Source organism: Myotis lucifugus, unplaced genomic scaffold (assembly GCF_000147115.1).
Source record: "Myotis lucifugus unplaced genomic scaffold, Myoluc2.0 scaffold_353, whole genome shotgun sequence".
NCBI classification, from domain to species: domain Eukaryota; kingdom Metazoa; phylum Chordata; class Mammalia; order Chiroptera; family Vespertilionidae; genus Myotis; species Myotis lucifugus.
This window is the reverse complement of record NW_005871401.1, coordinates 463122-479141: the sequence shown is the minus strand read 5'-3', so window position 1 is coordinate 479141 and position 16020 is coordinate 463122. Positions and strand designations below refer to the sequence as shown.

Below are 16020 nucleotides of genomic sequence, written 5' to 3'. Positions count from 1 at the left end.
AAATGTTCCCATTTTCTTCTGCTGTTATTCCTACAAGATAAATTTTAGATGTTCTTCATCCTCATTTCTGTCCTCTAGAACTTCTTTAGTTTGTTAATATCCCCTTTAAAACACTACATGCATGGTCCAAACTGCATCACACAGCAGTAATACATAACTTTGTCCCCTTAGCCTTTTTGGTGTCCCTCCATCCATGCTTCTGAAAAAGATGAACAAGGACTTCAATGAGCCCCACTGGTGTGGCTCCATGGTTGAGTGTCGGCCTATGAACCAGGAGGTCTCGGTTCGATTCCTGGTCAGGGCACATGCCCAGGTTGTGGGCTTGATCCCCAATGGGGGGGATGCAGGAGGCAGCCGATCCATGAGTCTCTCTCATCATTGATGTTTCTATCCCTCTCTCTCCCTTTCTCTCTGAAATCAATTAAAAAATATATTTAAATTTTTTCAAAAAAGAACTCCAGTGAGATTAGGACCTCTGTTCTCTCAATGACCAATATATTTTAACAAACAGGAAACCCCTTTTGTCCCTCATCATCCACACATTCATACAAATATGGAGCTTTTTCTGAAAAGCCCAAGACTATAAGCAGTTGCTTTAAGTAATTCACCTGACTGAAAGGCAGGAATGAGGCAAGGGGAGTGGGGACAATATTACTAATTTCTTCAGGTTTGAAATTGAATTTTTAAACAATTCTCTTCTCAAAGTATCTAACAACTAATTTAGACCTTTTCTGCATTTAAATATAAAAACAATATCCCAAGAAAATTTGTGTTTTCTTTTTTTTATATATATAACAAATAAGAGTCTTTGTTGAAAATATTAACACATAAATCACAGAGAAATTTTCATTCAATATTAAATACCTTGGGAGTCTTTCAGATAACTTAAATTATATATCATTTCTATGTAACTGGTTCTGTTCTTTGAAATTGAATTTTTAAACAATTCTCTTCTCAAAGTATCTAACAACTAATTTAGACCTTTTCTGCATTTAAATATAAAAACAATATCCCAAGAAAATTTGTGTTTTCATTCACTTCACACAACAAATAAGAGTCTTTGTTGAAAATATTAACACATAAATCACAGAGAAATTTTCATTCAATATTAAATACCTTGGGAGTCTTTCAGATAACTTAAATTATATATCATTTCTATGTAACTGGTTCTGTTCTACAGTCCAATATTTAGAGTTTTCTAGCCCAGTTAATGCATTTCAATATTATTATGTTACACCATGACTTGCATAGGAATATTCTTTCTCATTTCTAGAACTGCAATATGTACTATTATTTTAATGAACTTGAGTTGAATTAGCACATCAATTCAGGCTACCTCTCAGCAGCACAATAGTAGCACCTAATCTATATAATTTCAAAGCTTGTGTAATCTACTAGCCAGACACATGCAGCTATGTAGCTTTATAGATATACAATGATTATACCCTCTGTCCAGGATTCATTTTCACATATGTTGAGATGGTATATTAAAATAAGAAATACTTGACAATTTCATCAAAGAAAAAGGCTGGATGCCTGAGCCTATTAATTTTTATTAAATTTCGTTCTATAATTCCTTGGGAAATATTTTATGTTTTCCCTATGAAAATTATATCTGTAGAGCTAAATGACCATTTACCAGCTCTTAGAGTATTCTGAGAACTAAATATACTGCCAAATATATGAGAAATGCATTTCTTATAAAAATTTACAATATGCTACACTGAGGATTTAGGTTTGGCTAATTGTGAGAAATTGCCTTCTGTTAATGGTATAGTTAAAATGAGAACAGTGTCCCCATGGAACACCTTCCAGCTTCAGTTCTGTTCATGAAGAATCTGGTGACTTGGACATGATGTTCATTTCCTTTAAAGAATTCTCTCTTGACAAATGATTTTTTTAAGAAAGTAATCTAATCCTCCAATTTGTTACAACTGGTTTAATATTCAATTTCAAATTCTGCCTTAATTATAGCTATAAGAGTTTCACAGTCAAGAATCAAGAAACACAACTGACTTAGTGTTTAGCTCTTGAAAAGGTAAATTTATAATTTTTTAAAAAGTACCTCTCCCATAATCAGAAGCAAACTATGACTTCTTAAAAAGTAAAATAAAGACTGGCCAGTGTGGCTCAGTGATTGAGTGTCAACCTATGAACCAGGAGGTTACTGGTTTGATTCCCAGTCAGGGCACATGCCCAGGTTGCAGGCTCAATCCCCAGTAGGGGGTGTGCAGGAGGCAGCCTATCAATGATTCTCTCTCATGATTAATGTTTCTATCTCTCTCTCTCTTTCCCTTCCTCTCTGAAATATATATAGTAAAATATAGATAAAAGCAAATAACCTAATATTTTATAAAGCATATTTTCTGCAGACCAGACTAATTCTGAAAGTCCTAAAAGTAAGAGTACAAATATGAATAGTCTGCTCTAAACAAATTCCAATCTCTATGGGCACTGAAAGATAGGGCAGGTCTAGGATCCAACAGAGAATTTACATCATCTTATGAGGAAACTACAGTTCCTAGCACTCTTCCTCCAGCCAATCTGCACCCCCCCCCATTTCAGAATAAGATCTATACTAATAAAAGAGTAGTATGCTAATTAGACCAGACATCTTTCGGACGACCATCTGGATGCCCTTCCTGACAAAGCCGGCCGGGCGAAGCTGCCTGCCAGCGCCTGCAGCTGGCTGCGGCCTGGGAGATGGAGAAGTCCAGGCGCCAGCACCTGAGACTGGCTGCGGCCCTGGGCAGACAGAGAAGCCACCCGCCCCATGGTTCCGGGTGCCAGCGCCTGCTCTTGGCTGTGACCTGGGAGACGGAGAAGCCACCCGCCCCAGAGTCCCGGGGTAGATGGAGAAGCTGCCCACCCCGAGGTCCCAGGCCACAGCCAGCCGGAGAAACCGACAGCCCTGTGGTCCAGGGCGCCAGCGCCTGCTGCCCGGGAGATAGGTTCCCTCTTCTCCCACTGCAGTCATTACTCCAATATTCCCCTTCTGAATTTCTCTCTGCTGCCCCAACCCAACTCCACTTTTCATCTGAAGAATAGGGAACAGAGAAGCAATGATAAAAGCTTATATTTTTAAACAGGTAAGGTTGGTACTTAAACGGTAAATGGAAAACTAGAGTCCTTAAGGTAACAAAGTCTAGAAAGGTAGGGGACAGGGACAGGCAAGACATATTATATTCAGCAATCCATGTGGGTACTGAAAACTTTGCAATGATGACAATCAGTGAAGATATGAATCAACTAAAATAGTTGACAGGGACAATTCTTCCATCTTTGAAAATATCTATATCAAGTCTGTTTAAATAGATTTTCATCTGCATAATATAACACATTCTGACAAGACCACCACCACCAATGTGGTCAGTGTTGTGCCGATAAATGTTTAACAACTGGCTCTCAATCAAAGAAAACAAAACTCTGATTTATACTATCGGCCAATTTCTGTGGCATAAATTCTCCATCCATGGCTGATTTTGGCTGCTAATGTGATGCCACTAAATGCAGAGCTGAGGAGAAACGTGCAGTAATACACTATTATATTCCACCAGAAAGACCCAAAAGATATAAATAATGTCAATAGAACAGTAAAGTGTAGTAAATAATTGAGGAGGAGTGATGAATTTAGAGTATGTATTACCTTTGGTTTTAATGTAATTTATTCACTTTTAAGATTATATAACTTAATTTTTAATAATGACCATGTTTAACAACCAGTTTGCAAAATTCCTGAAACTTTGTGAGCCGGTAAGAGCAGGCTCCAGCACAATACTGAGTGGAGTATAATGGTTAAAGGGCATGGCTCATGGATTTGAAACGAGACTCAGCCACTTTTGGGTTTTACTGGTCAAGTTACCTGATCTCTCTATACCTCAGTGTTCTCATCTGTGTCATTATAGTACCTACTGTATAGAGTTGTTGCAAAGATAAAATGAAATCTGTGTATGACACAGCACAGTACTGAAACAATAATTCACTCAATTTGTTATAAACTGTTACTACCTCAATACGTTGTTGACAAAATTACTCTACTCATGCTGAAAGAATGAAAGTTTATTGATGAGAAAAATATCCTATTTTGCGATCTACATGGAGACAGTCAATTTTGCTTCCTAGGCAGTAGATGGTAATCTACTACTAGAAACTGAAAGGGGGAAAATGACCTCAATCAACATGATTGAGGCAATGTATTATTAGCTGGATCATAAAGCAGAGAGGATGCCATACATTCTGGGATACATCTGCAGTAAGAGGCTTCACCTCAGGTATTAAATCTGGTCAACTAAGCATCGGACTTAAGATGAATGGTGAGAAGGATTCTGAGGCTGCTTCTAGACTTAGCAGCAATAGAACTTTAATACATAAGCAACAGTTACTATGGTTAATGATGGCGAGAAAAAACACACCATGACCTATACTAATAGAAGGGTAATATGCTAATTAGATTGGACATCTTCCGGACAACCATCCGCACGTCCTTCCTGACAAAGCCAGGCCTGGGCAAAGCTGCCTGCCAGCAGTCCCGGGCAGCAGTGCCTGTGGCTGGCTGCAGCCTGGGAGATGGAGAAGCCGCCCACCCCGCAGTTATGGGCACCAATGCCTGCAGCTGGCTATGGCCCAGGAGACGGAGAAGCCGCCTGCCCTGTGGTTCCAGGTGCCAGCGCCTGCAGCTGGCTGTGGCCTGGGAGACAGAGAAGCCACCCGCCCCACAGTCCCGGGCTGCAGCCAGCTGGAGAAGCTGCCCACCCCTCAGTCCCGGGCGCCAGCCCCTGCAGCCCGGGTGAAGCCACCTGCCCACCATCCCCTGAGGCTGTAGCCAGCCTGGGCGAAGCCAGCCCGGGTCCTGGTGCCTGTGGCTGGCCAGAGGGAGGGTCCCAGGTGCCTGCGGCCGTCTAGAGGAGAGAATCCTGGGTCCTGGGGGTGCGGGGCCGAGGCAGAGGTGGATAGGGGCAATCAAGCCAGCAGGGGAGCAGTTAGGGGCAATCAGGCAGGCAGGCACGCAAGCGGTTAAGAGCCAGTGGTCCCGGATTGTGAGAGGGATGTCTGACTGCCGGCAGTCGGACATCCCCCGATGGGTCCCAGATTGAAGAGGATGCAAGCCGGGCTGGGGGACAACCCCCCTCCCGTGCACAAATTTCATGCACTGGGCCATTTATATATATATATATATATATATATATATATATATATATATATATATATATATATAAAAGCCCAGCAACTAGAACAGTGGAACAACCATAATGACCAGAATGACCGGTGGCTATAGTGCACACTGCAGCAGCCAACCAGCCTGATATGGGCCCCGATCAGTGCCCCCTGGCCTGCCCAGCCCCCGATCAGCCCCCAACACCCCGATCGGGGGCCGGGCTGGCCGGCCAACCACCCACGGCCCCTCCCCCCACCCCACTGGCCCAGCCCAATGAGCCCCCATCGGGGCAGACTGGCAAGACACCACCTGTGCACAAATTCATGCACTGGGCCTCTAGTGTTCTCATAAAAGCCTTCAGGTTAGAGCCAATGCCAAAACACAACTATATGATGATGATCCTTTGAACACTGAAATGCAAGTATTTGCCTTAGTCTTAAACTGATGTCTTTCACACTGTGAATGCAAACTCTGTGTCTGCTATAGGACAAAAGAAATCAAACATATTTAGCACTTCACCCTGGCCGACATGACTCAGGGGTTGCAGTGTTGGCCTGTGCACTGAAGGGTCACGGGTTCAATTCCCTGTCAAGGGCACCTACCTGGGTCATGGGTTAGATCCCCAGCCCTAGTCAAGGTAAGTGCAGGAGGCAATCAATCAGTATGTCTCTCTCACATCGATGTTTCTCTCTCTCTCCGCCTCTGCCCCTCCCACTCTAAAAATCAATGGAAAGAATGTCCTCAGGTGATGATTAAAAAAAAAATTAGCACTTCAACAGGATTCAACAGGATTGAACAAGGAAGATGAAAACATAAGCAAATCTTGAGTATTTCCTTCTCTTCACCAAAGGACATATGTTTAAAAGAGGTTTTAAGACAAGAAACTACCCAAATGTCCATTCTTTGAGAGTATTTTTTAAATTATAAACCCATTCTATTAAAACAACAAAAGATGAGACAGTATCACTTTTAATATATTCTCGCCATGTAATCTGAATCTTATCAATTTACAGGAAACACACCTTTGGGCTCTGAGCAGCACCATGGCGATCAGAGAAAACAAGCATAAAGGCAGCATGAAGGCAGCCAAGGTGAAAGGAGTTGCTCCAGTCCCTAAGAAAGACTGGTATGGTGTGAAAGTACCAGCTATGTTCCTTGTGCAACAATATTCATCATGGTAATATTTATAAGGAAAAAATTGGAATTGATCTAAACATTCAACAATAAGAAAATACTTAAAAGAATAGTACTTTCATAACATTAACTATTTGTTAATAATAATATTCACAAGTAACTTTTAAAACCTAGAATAATGTAGTTTAGGATAAATAAATGATACTTTATAATATAACTAGAGGCCTGGTGCACAAAAATTTTTGCACTTGGGTGGGTCCCATAACCCAGGCTGTGCCCTCTCGCAGTCTGGGACCCCTCGGGGGATGTCCACCTGCTGGCTCCCCGGGGGATCAGGCCTAAGCTGGCAGTCAGATATCCCTCTGGCAGCCCGGGAGCCCTCGGGGGATGTCCACTTGCCAGCGGGGAGCAGGCCTAAGCTGCAGTCGGACATCCTTAGCACTGCTGAGGAGGTGGGAGAGGCTCCTGCCACTGCCGCTGTGCTGGCAGCCATCAGCCTGGCTTGTTGCTGAGCAGAGCTCCCCCTGTGGGAGTGCACTGACCACCAGGGGGCAGCTCCTGTATTGAGCATCTGCCCCCTGGTGGTCAGTGTGTGTCATAGTGACCAGTCATTCCCAGTCGTTCTGCTGTTAGGGTCAATTTGCATATTACCCTTTTATTATATAGGATATTAATAGGAAAGGTTGGGTATAAATCTGTATATAAAATATGGACCTAATATACAATAAGAATTTATTCTGGATTATGTATGTTTTTTCTTTATATTTTTCTTCTCTATTTTTGAAGATTTTTGTTTAAGGGAAGTACACTATTTTTATAATATTGTAAAAAAAAAGTTAATGTTTTTTAAAATCAAGAAAGCTTGACCCCTAAAAAAATATATTTCTCAAGAAAATTGGAGAAATTCAAATATAATATATTGATATTAGATGACGTTAGAAAATTATTAATTTTCTTAGGTATGATAACAGTATATTTATTCTTAGAAATCTATGCTAAAATATTCAGTGATGAAGTATCATGTCTACATCTTGCATTCAAATGTTTCAACAAAACACATACAACTATAGAGATATAGAAATGTAAATACATAAAGATAGCACATATAGAAAAATGTTAGAGTTGGATATTAAATAGAAAAAAATTAATTATGACAGTACAAAAGAAATTTTACAATATTTCTATGTAAGAAAATAAGCTCCAGCCCTAGCTGGTTTGGCTCAGTGGATAGAGGGTTGGCCTGTGGACTAAAGGATCCCAGGTTTGATACCGGTCAAGGGCACATGCTCGGGTTGTGGACTTGATCCCCTGTAGTGGGCACGCAGGAGGCAGCGATCAATGATTTTCTTTCATCATTGATGTTTCTATCTTTCTCTCCCTCTCCCTTCCTCTCTGAAATCAAAAAAATCCTATATAATAAAAGGATAATATGCAAATAGACTGAACAGCGGAAACGACCGGTCGCTATGACATGCACTGACCACCAAGGGGCAGACGCTCAACACAGGAGCTGCCCCATGGTGGTCAGTGCGCTCCCACAGGGGGAGCGCCACTCAGCCAGAAGCCAGGCTCACAGCTCACAGCTGGCAAGCACAGCGGCAGTGGCGGGAGCCTCTCCCGCCTGCGTGGCAGCGCTAAGGATGTCCAACTGGGCTTAGCGGGGAGCAGGCCTAAGCTGTCAGTCGGACTTCCCCCGAGGCTCTTGGACTGTGAGAGGGCGCAGCCCAGGGTGAAGGAGCCCCTCCCCCCTCACCCCGAGTGCTCAAATCTTGTGAATCGGACCTCTAGTATATTTATAAAAAAAAAAAGAAAAGAAGCTCCACTTTTATCAAAAATGGTGTACAAAAGGACTCATCTAAATAAACATAGTTAACTATAAACTATTACATAATAGTCAACATTCACTAGTTTTCAAAGAATGACATTACAATTCAAACTAACATTGCTAATTAACTTGATTGTGATCATTAGTTTGCAATATATATATTAAATCATATTGTTGTTCACTTTAAAAATCACTTTGTGCAATTTAAATATACACAATTTTTATCAATAAAGCTGAAAAAAATAAAACTTTGCAGCATATGGCTTATTTTTCTGTGGTTATTAAGAAAGCAATCAAGCAACTAAAGAGTATGGGAGGTTGCTATGAATTGACTTTCTGTCTCTGTAAATTTCTATCTTGAACAAATCCCCGACATCAGCTTGCTATATTTTTTAAATTCCTCTCTTATCTAAAAAAGGTAAAGAAAACCTAGATTCCAAATAAATAAAGTATTTTAGAAAGTGTGTGTGGGGGGGGGGGGTATAGGCAGAGGGGTTATTTTGACATTTTAAGTTCCTTTTTAATCAAACAGTAGAAATTCAAATTTTATAATGAGGACTAGCACTCCACCTCTCAAACTAATATTAGAACATTTAGGCTCTCGGTGGCCAGACAGTCCTTCCAGAAAGCACCTGGATATGAACTGGTTGTGACCTAAAGGGACAACTTCATAATTGTTAACTACTAATAATTTACTCAAAACCATATTTACATGCAGGAAGTACAATAGCATTTAAGAATAAGAGAAGCCACTTTCAAGTCCTTAAATGGTCATGTCCCCAAAAAACTGGTTTAAAATGTTATATCCAGTTAGTTTAATTAGGGCAACAATAAAGCAAAAGAACTATAGAGGATGTTTTCTTTCAAAGACTATAGCTTTATTTTACAGCAATATAAGCACTTTCGCTAGTTACCCCACTATAACTTCCTTGAAACACTTCACTTCCTTGAAAACCTCTAGAACAGTGACTATTCTTTCCAAGTTACAGTCAAACACACTGTCATTAATATAATCATAAATTCTGTTAGCTGAGCTTAGGAGGCATGACAATGTGCCATCCTGTAGACAGCAGAAAACCACCCCAATGAGGAAACTGATGAATAACACACAGTTAAATTACATTTTTGCTTTAAGTATGTTTTTAAAACCAGCTCATCTCTCAATGAAATCGTGTTTTTATATAAACACTAAAGTTCAAACTAAGCGATTCTTCAGCTACTCCAAAAAATACAGTAGAATGTTGATGGATTTCTGGCTGGGTTTTAAAACTAGCTCCCCAAGGAATAAAAGCAACAGAAACCAGTTTTTGCAAAGCCTTCAGAACAAAACTTCAAGAATAGCAAAAGTGCTTCAAGAATTATTATTATAATTAGAATACTCTTTTGTACTTAGAAAAGTACAATATTTTTCCCTTTATAGCACAAAAACTGAACCAGAAGCCAGAAGTGGAAAAGAACTAAAGTTGTTACATTAAATAAGAGGGAAATGTGTGTGTGTGTGTGTGTGTGTGTGTGTGTGTGTGTGTATGCATATACTATAAAGACTGTACTCACCAAAAATTATTGATTTATGGTAATGGATAAAAAAAATCAACAGACTTTTGAAGTAATTCTGAGAAAATTTCACTTAACTATTCTTAAATATCATCTGTTATTTTTTAAAACCTTTATTACTGAAAGTATTACATGTCCCCTTTTCCCCCCCATTGAACCCTTATAGCCCGCTACAGCCCCCTGCCCTAGGCCTCCACACCCTCTTTTCTGTGTGTTAATTCATTTTTTTAAAATAAGAATCTATTTTATTTTATTTTAAATATATTTATTGATTTCAGAGAGGAAGGGAGAGAAAATCATTGATTGGCTGGCTCCTGCACGCCCCTACTGGGGTTCAAGCCCACAACCTAGGCATGTGCCTTTTACCGGAATCGAACCCGGGACCCTTCAGTCCACAGGTCAACCCTTCAGTCCACAGGTCAACGCTCTATCCACTGAGCCAAACCGGCTAGGGCTTAATTTCTTATATTACAGTTTGATCACTCCCCTTCAGAAGTTCCCTTCAGTGCCAGTGAGGGTGCCAGGAGAGAGCACTTTCATTCACTTTCTGATATACAATTTAACTGTATGCATTATGGGCTGTACAAATTTCATAAGGTTTGAATCACCAATTCCACTTATAGGTAATTATCAGTGAGCGATGCACACAAAGACTTACATGTCCCATTACTCATTGCAAATGTATTTATAAAAGCCTGAAAATAATCTAGAGGTATAAAAAGATAAATTGTTAAATTATGGGCAATCTATACGAATATCATACAGAGATTTAGTATGGTTTTACAATGAGTGTATACAAACATTATAAGAAACTATTTTTTCTACTTTTACAAGAAAAAATTTTCAAGTTTGCTATGTTCTAGATATAGAACATTGAGAACATTCATTTGAGCTACATATTATTAGCTCAAATGATTCAGACTCTACATAATAGGCTTTGATATAACCTAAATGCTTATTGTACTTAATCATTTCTGGTTAATATTATAAGTTATATTATTGTTGTTCAATTCATGGTGGAGCATCGAAGAAACAAAGAATGATGATCATACTCTCAAGGAAAGCAAAATATCACATAATATTCTTAATCAACATAAGAACAGTCTGCGTACCCTGAAATGTTCACAAAGAAAACTAAACAGCATTAACTAGGGAGGATTATGACACTAAAATGAAAGAAGTTTATATAAAATGTTATTCAATTGTTTTCCAAAAATTAAAGGAGTACTCTGTATTTAGTTAAGTTAGGTAACTGCTATCATGGAGTTCAGCCTTTAGACCAGACTACTAGTAAATAACACCCAAAAGTTTGCTTTACTTGGCAGAGTGCTTTAAAAATTATCTGAATGCTTTTCAGTGGGTTTTACACTCCCATCTGATGACAGGATACCCTCCCTAGTCTAACAAATGTCATACATTACTTGCCTGCTATTTAAGTTTGCCTTCTAGTTTTAGAATTATGTCCTACCTGAAGAATCCCCACTTGCCCTATATTTTGTTCTCTTTCTTCTCCATCTCCTCTTTCCTACAAACTCATCAAGTTTTACTTCTGCAAGTTGGGAACCATATTTCTAATTAACCTTTGAAAATCTCATCTAAAATTCAGAAAACCTCCAAACTATTTCTCTGTGTATTGTCCTGGTGAAAAAAATCATCATCTACAACACAATTTGCTCTTAACCATATATTCTTATCTAAAGGGAAATATTGCTCCGTGACAAAAGAAGTTTAGAAAACATATACATCCCCACTTTGGAGAATCACAATACAAAAATCCTACAGTAAACTAATCTGTTTAACCAAATATGTCTCTAAATTTTCTTCCTTAGAACATTTAACATGAAAAAGAAATGATGTTCACAGGAGCACAGTTGGATGCATTGTAATACATAAAAGACAAGTGAGTGGATGGACCACTGGTAGAAAGGCAATTCCAAAGGTGCTCATAAATAGATCGATGGCAACCAAAAGGGAAAGACTATTAGAAAGCCATGATGCTCTGTCCTGAACTCTTGTGCTCAGACATTTCATCACAGAATCAGAAGAAAAGACTGTTGGTTGTTTCATCAAATTTCTAAATCATATAAAACCAAGAGGAGTTGGAAATCTATTGAAAGAATCATGATCCCAACAAATCTTGATGAGGTAGAGTTGGGAATCTATATAAATAGATGAAATCTTGGTGAAAATAAATATAAAGTCTTGATTTATCTTTCCCGAGGAAGAGGAGGAGGAGGAGGAGGAGGAGGAGGAGGAGGAGGAGGAGGAGGAAGAAGAAAAAAGGGAGGAGGAGGAGGAGAAGGAGGAGAAGAAGGAGGAGAAGAAGAAGCCACAATACCATATAATCAAGAATAAAGAAGACAGGACTTAACAGTAGCATATACAAAAAATACTTTGCAGTTTTCACTAACGCTAAACTCAGAGTCAGTCACTCAGAATTACGGGACCAACAAGAAAATTACTGTAATTTTAGGTTGCATTAGTTAGCATTATAGTATCTGGAACTAGGAAAGTTTTCTTCTCTTTCCCTCTCATATATCCTATTAAGCCCCATCTGGAGCTATATTCAGATCAATGTGCAACACTTTAAGAAAGAAGTAAACAGCCTGGGTGGTGTGGCTCAGTGGTTGAGCGTCAACCCAGGAACCAAGAGGTCATGGGTTTGATTCCCAGTCAGGGCACATACCCAGGCTTCGGGCTTCATCCCCAGTAGGAAGCAGCCAATCAATGATGTTCCTCTCTCATTGGTGTTTCTATCTCTCTATCCCTCTTCCTTCCTCTCTAAAAATCAATAAAAACATTAAAAAAAGAAGTAAACAAAATGAAACACCAGAATGAGCTAAGGGCATTTATTCCAAAAATAAAAACATCAATAGAAAATATAATAGTTGATTTCAAACATTTGAAGAGTTGTCATAGTAGAGAAGCATTCCATTTAATTTTTATGATGTAGGGGGAATGGTGTACAGAACCAAGTGGTGGATGTTCTTGGGAGATGAATTTAAACTTCACAAAAAGATGAGGCATTATAACAAACTAGTCCAAAGAATGAATGGTCTATTCAAGAAATAATCAATCATTAAGTTGCATGACCATTTAGCCAGGATGTCACTGAGGAAATTCAAACATCAGATGCAACATAAGTCTAGACAGCTTTAAATACTCTCCCAACAAGGAGATTCTAAAATACTATTGGAAGCAACATCATCACTTGAAGACATTTCCAAAAACAATGCAATACACTCTCTTTGAATACAAGTATGTCATTGCAAGTGGCTGCTGAAAGCTGACTCAGGAGAGCTGACTGTTCAATTTTCAGGATTCTGCAAACCCACTGTTGACCACAGTCAATATCAAAGTTCAAATCATATAAACTTACCATGAAATAAACTATATTTAAAACAAAGCTAATAAACACTCAAGTAATCACGTCCTAATTGCACTTTGCTATCCTGAAATTAACCCTCATGGGAGAGTTATACCCTAAAAATCTTCAAATGCTACAAATGAGGGCTTTTTTTGAGAGCGGTTGTAAAATATTTGTCATCGGCACACCAGGTCTGTAGTATATTTAGTCAACAAGTATTTATTAAGCTCCCAAATATACAGTTTGAGGCTGTGTAGAATAGGAGTAGGAACTAAAGGGGTACTCCTCGGGAAAATAGAAAGCATTATCAGAACTTTCAAATGATCTGCCTTCTTATTGAATACACTGTGGAACATTTATACAATACTCTACAGCCTTTAAAGAAGAATGCTGTGTAATAATTTGTATTGGGAAGACACACAATACACTGATAACACTAGTCTCCTCTGCAGAGAGAAACTGGATATTATATACTGTTTTTACCTCATATGTTTGCATTTTTGGTACATGCCTGTATTATTTTAACATAATAACAAAAGGCTGTAATCAAACACAAAGAAAGGAATCATCCTTGAGCAATACCTTGACCAAAAGGCAGCAAACAGAAGCATCCACAAGGGAGAGAGAAGAGGAAAGCACCCTTGACAAAGGCAGTGGTAGCAGAGATAAATTTCTTAATCCTCCACCCAGAAGGGAAGATGATACAGTCATCCCCCCATCCTCAGGGAATATGTTCCAAGACCCCCACTGGCTGCGTGAAACCACAAATAGTCCCAAACCTGATATATACGATGTTCTCCTATACATACATACATGTGAATGATAAAGAGCCATCTATAAAGTAGGCACAGTAACAACAATAACTAATAATAAAGTAGAACAATTATGACAATATACTATAACTAAACTTATGTGAATGTGGCATCATTGAGTAAAATAAGGGTCTCTTGAAGCACTGCAATATAGATACAGTCTACCTGATAACCAGCTACTAAGTGAGTAATAGGAGGGGAGCATCTGCAGTGTGGAGATGCTGGACAAAGGGATGGTTCACATCTAGGCAGGATAGTCCCAAACCTGATATATACGATGTTCTCCTACACATGCATACATGTGAATGATAAAGAGATTTCATCATGCTATTCAAAATGGCATGCAATTTAAAACTTATGAACTGTATATTTCTGGAATTTTCCATTTAATATTTTTGGACTGTGGTTGAACGTGGGTGACTGAAACTGTGGATAAGGGAGGGGAGATACTCTACACCCTGATTGTCCTGACAGCCCTCCATTTCCTGCTCTTCTAGGGCAGCCCGCACAAATGTGATATTCCTGCCTTCCTTAGTCACTGGGTATTCTTAAGAGAAAGGTTCTCAACTGGGGGAAATTTAGACCCCTATGGGACATTTGGCAATTCTGGAGACATTTTGGCTGCAGAAATTGAGGGTACAACAGGCATCTAGTCGGTAGAGGCCAAGAACGTTGCTAAACACCATACGATGCACAGGACAGCCTCCCATGAACAAAGAATTATCCAGCCCAAAATATCAATAATGACAAAGTGGAGAATTCCCTGCATCACTGTTGCTTAAGGCCACCTGAGGGGATCTCTGTCTTTATAACCCAAGACAGTCTAGCCAGTGTCTTCATTAGAAAATATGACCAGAGAATTGAACTGATGTTTAAGAGCGCCTGTGAGGCTCCTTAAAAATAACTGCTAAGGAAGGCAGCCTGGGGAGGCTTAAAAATGTCACAATTGACCTAACAACTTACAGAGATCATTTTTCTTCAGAAAAACCATTTAATTGGTGTGTCACCAGCATTTCTGCAAAGTAGCATAATACTCATTAGAGAACTTTTCAATTTTCTTAGGGAAAAAAAAGTAAATATCACATGATCTCACTTATATGTGAATCTAATGAACAAAATAAACTGACAAACAAAATAGATCCAGAGACATGGAAGTATTCAACAGACTGACAATTATCAGAGGGAGGGGAGGGGCGGGTGGGAAGAGATTAACCAAAGAACTTATATGCATGTATACATAACCCATGGATACAGACAATGGTGCAATGAAGGCCTGAAGAGGAAGGAAGGGGGAAAAGAGGGTCAATGTGGGGGGCGGGGCGGGGGAGACATCTATAGTATTTCTACAATAAAGATAAATTTTAAAAAATTTAAATACCAACTTCTCTAATAATCACAATAAATGCTTTATTAGTTAATTAAATAAAAACATTTTTAAAGACTACTGTAAGGGCAAATGACCTGAGTACACACTTTTCCAAAGAGGACATACAGATGGCCAATAGACATATGAATAGATGCTCAAGGTCAATAATCATTAGAGAAACGCAAATTAAAACCACAATGAATATCACTTCACACCTGCCAGAATGGCTATCATCAACAAATCAACAAACAACAAGCATGGTGAGATCTAAGGAAAAGGAAACCCTTGTGCACTATTGGTGGGAATGCAGACTGGTATGGAAAGCAGTATGGAGTTTCCTCAAAAAATTAAAAATGCACCCTATCCAGGCTGGCTCAGTAGATAGAGCATTGGCCCTCGTACTGAAGGGTCCCAGGTTCAATTCTGGTCAAGGGCATGTACCTCAGTTGCAGGCTCAATCCCCGGCCCTGGATGGGGCACATGCAGGAGGCAATCAATCTATGTGTCTCTCTCACATCTATGTTTCTCTCTGTCTCTCCCCCTCCCTTCCATTCTCTCTAAAAATCAATGGAAAAATATCCTTGGGAGAGGATTAACAAAACAAAAAAATTAAAAGTGGAACTGCCTTATGATCCAGCAATTCCACTTCTGGAAATTTAGCTAAAGGAACCCCAAATACTAATTCAAAAGAATATATGTACCCCTATGTTCACTGCAACATTATTTAGTACAATAAACAAGATTCAAAAGCAACCCAAGTGTCCATTAGTAGATGAGTGGATAAAAAAGCTGTGGTACATTACACAA

General features: G+C 39.3%; 1 protein-coding gene across 4 annotated transcripts in view; it reads right to left on the bottom strand.

The window, feature by feature from the left end:
* COL25A1 (collagen type XXV alpha 1 chain) overlaps positions 1 to 16020 on the bottom strand; it is a 472442-nt gene that overhangs the window by 438759 nt on the left and 17663 nt on the right. The gene's annotated exons all lie outside the window — the stretch shown is intronic.